The sequence below is a fragment of the Mesitornis unicolor genome, unplaced genomic scaffold (assembly GCF_000695765.1).
Source record: "Mesitornis unicolor isolate BGI_N332 unplaced genomic scaffold, ASM69576v1 scaffold33481, whole genome shotgun sequence".
NCBI classification, from domain to species: Eukaryota; Metazoa; Chordata; class Aves; order Mesitornithiformes; family Mesitornithidae; genus Mesitornis; species Mesitornis unicolor.
This window is the reverse complement of record NW_010166354.1, coordinates 51,753-55,390: the sequence shown is the minus strand read 5'-3', so window position 1 is coordinate 55,390 and position 3,638 is coordinate 51,753.

The following is a 3,638-nucleotide window of genomic DNA, read 5'->3' as shown; positions in this document are numbered from 1 at the left end:
ATTCTGTGATTCTGTGATACTAGCTCTGTCACTGGAAAAAGCAACCCCCACCTTCCCTCAGACAACTGTTCCCAATACTAGTTTTCACCAAATTATTCCCATTTAAAATGTCTGTGAATTTACTGCCTTAAAAAAATGTGTATCTTACCAGCAGTCAGTATGTAATCCATACTGCTACTGCTCTGCCCTGCCACATGACCCCAAAAGGTGAATGAGAAAGGGAGTGAGATGGAAAGAGATTGCCCAAAATTTCATTGTTCTGTACCCTGGATGGAAATTTATCTTGGGGGGATTCTGATCTATTAGCATTCTGTGGGTCTTTGCACAGGTGAAGCTAACTTTATGAGATGTATGTGTAGCAGAGTAAAACAGGAGCGAAAAACAATGCAGGCTGCAGAATAAGCCTTTAACATGTAAATACCAACCAGGACGGCTGTGCTGTCACTGTGTCATTTCGTTTACTAGAGTGACTTTCACTGCCAGTTCTCTCTAGTGTACAGCTTTTACTCTGCAGCTAGCAAGCTCGAGGTGAATACAGCCACCAATATTTGTGCTGCCATGCAAGCTCTCAACTACACAAATACATTTTTCAGGCAATGTAAGGAGGCCCTCCCAGAGTCTTGTCCTGTTTTCTCAGCTAGGCAGTGGTCATCAAGCAAAACCACGTCAGTTCTGATTCTCTGTAAGGTAACATGGACTGATGACAGTTCAGAGACACACACACTGTCCTTTCATGACTTCTCTTACAAAAATCAATGAAAACATCTTTAAAAATGAGGGTGACTCTCACTACTTTCTGCATATATCTTTGAAAGAACAACAGTCCACAATAGTTCCCCAGTGAGTATTGCTAATGGAAACTCTGCAAGTTCTAAATTGGCTGTTCTCATATAATTTTTTCTTATTTACTTGTATTAAAGCCCTAGGCCACTTTTACTGGTTCTGAAAATGAGGCCTTACTGTTCATGAGTGAAGTGACTAACACCTGCCATCTAGAGGGTGGTTTCCAGAACATGATCAAGGCAGATACAGTTTCACAGGATAAAATAAAACTGCTTAAAAACCGTTCAAGTGAGACTGAGACAAAAATCTTAGTGTCCATCTGTCTCCTTTTTCCTAGATTTTTCATTCTTTTTCACTCATTTGCTTATGTAAAAATGTCCGTTCAAATGAGGGGACAATTGTCATCATAGAATCATAGGATGGTTTGGGTTGGAAGGGGCCTTAATGATCATCCAGTCCAACCCCTGTCATGGGCAGGGACACCTCCCACCAGACCAGGCTGCTCAAAGACCCCATCCAACCTGGCCTTGAACAGTTCCAGGGAGGGAGCACCCACAACTTCCCTGGACAACCAGTGCCAGCATCTCACTACTCTCAGAGTAAGGAAATTTCTTTCTTGTATCTAATCTGATCTACTCTCTTTCAGTTTGAAACCATTAACCTTCATCGTATCCCTACCTGCCCTTGTAAAAACTCCCTCCCCAGGAGGGCCCCTTCAGGAACTGGAAGACTGCAGTAAGATCTCTCCAAAGCCTTTTCTTCTCCAGGCTAAACCTCAACTCTTTCAGTGTGGCCTCATAAGAGAGGTGTTCCTGCCCTTTGATCACCTAGTGGATGTCATGTTTGTGGATGTGTATGAGTCTTTTCTTCAGCAGCTCCACCTATTCATGAAAGTACATTAGCTAACTGGGATAACTGTTCTAAGATACATTAAAACTTTCTGTTTGTCTTTTTTTCCCCAATGGTATATCATTTATTCTCAGTTTTCTTGCATTCATGGCTGCCTAAAAGAGACTAGAATGGTCCCAACCAGAGTAAAATAATATTAATGATTAATGGCATTCATGAAGAAAAGTAAGAATGACACAAAAAAGCTCTAAGATCTTAGAAAAGATTACATCTTCTACTTAGGTAGTTAGTAAAATATCTAGTCATAATTACTGACAATAGTTAAAAATTACTTCTCCACATGCTTTCTTACAAAGGAGAAAGGTCCAGTTAAATGATCATAATGAATTTCTGTCTTAAACAATAATGCTGTTTTCTGTGTGTCCCACTAACCTAGTGCGAAGACTACATCTTGAAGGAAAAGCATGACAAGCAAACAGTTAGCTGTGAGAGATGCAACCCTGGCCTCACAAGAGTTACAAGAGTCTTCCTGGAATGGCAGTGGTGGTCAGTGAATACCTGCCAAAGCCAAAATCACACTGCATAACTAGCAGCCAACTTTCAGTAAGAAGTGCATGACCAAGCACAACGTGAAGCAACACAACTAGCCCACCTGAATGGATGGTCAAAGCACACAAGAACTAAAACAGCACCCTAAGAATTATTTACATGAAATATGTATCAAACTCTTCCTAGGTAAAAGACTATGAAATACTCTGGAATGTAACTGCTCCGTGATCCTTGAACACATCTTCATTAAATGATCCATACGATACATCATCTAATGATTTTTACAAAGGGCTTTCTAGACAATATGCACAAGAGCAATAAGTATGCCTGTAGGGAGAACTTACAATATTAAAATGAATCAATGACATTCTTACATTTCTACTTATGTTGTATGCCATTTATGAGGAGTTAAGCAAGGGCTCATTGTAGATAAAGAAAAGGGAGCAGTAAGTCCACACAGCTGTCTTCACCACATACTTCATAACCCTTTGCACCTTGGGTAGTATCTTTCCTGTGTGACTATCAAACCAAGCTCCAGAGCTCACAGCTATTGCAGAACTCAAGCAAGCACCACTGGGTTACAGACCTCTATAGGGCTAAGTTGGGAAATGAGCATATAAACAGGTGTTTTTATGGTACAGATACTATTTCCTTTTCTAAGATACATTATATTCCTATTACTAAGATTAAACAATACTTTATTTCGCAAACAGAGCCACTGATGAAAGATTTCAGAAGTAACTTTTCAGGTACCAACCCTAATTAATTACAATCACAACTACTTATTGCAATGCCCTAACATTTGATCTCTCTGAAGTGAAAGTTGTGGGGCAATTGCTATGAAAACAAACAAAATCTGAGGACAGAACAACCACTGAACAATAACATCCATGCAAAAACCGTCTAAAAACTTTTTCAATGATTCCCCAATCACAGTGAAACTGACAGCATACTTTAAGCAAGGAGAAAGATTATGTTAAAATAACACTAGATTCCGCCTCCCTCCCCCATACTCTTCAGGACACTAACATTTAAGTGCAGATTGCAGTTTTGGCTTTTTCTTTTTTTGTCCTAGAAGACACAAATGCATGCAAATGCAGTTTGCACTATAACACCAAGTGCTCAGCTGCACACAAGATGCAGGTGCTAACTACTCCTGTTTAAGAGTACTGGCTTTGGTATCCATATAGTCGCCAATTTTTACGATGCCTCCTTCCAAAACTCTGTCAACACCTTTCTCAGCAGCGTGGAAATTATGCTCTGCCTTGGTTTCCCAACCTTTGATGTCCAACCCGCGAACACTGCAATTTTGTGAGGAGAAAGCGCAGACCTGCTAGTTCGGCATTTACCTCCCTCCCTAAAGTCCGTCAAGACGGAGCCCCGAGCTTCGCCAGCACCTCAAGTCCCCATTTCAGCATACTTCCCGGTTTGCCCCTTCAGCGCCCCACTACCCAGCA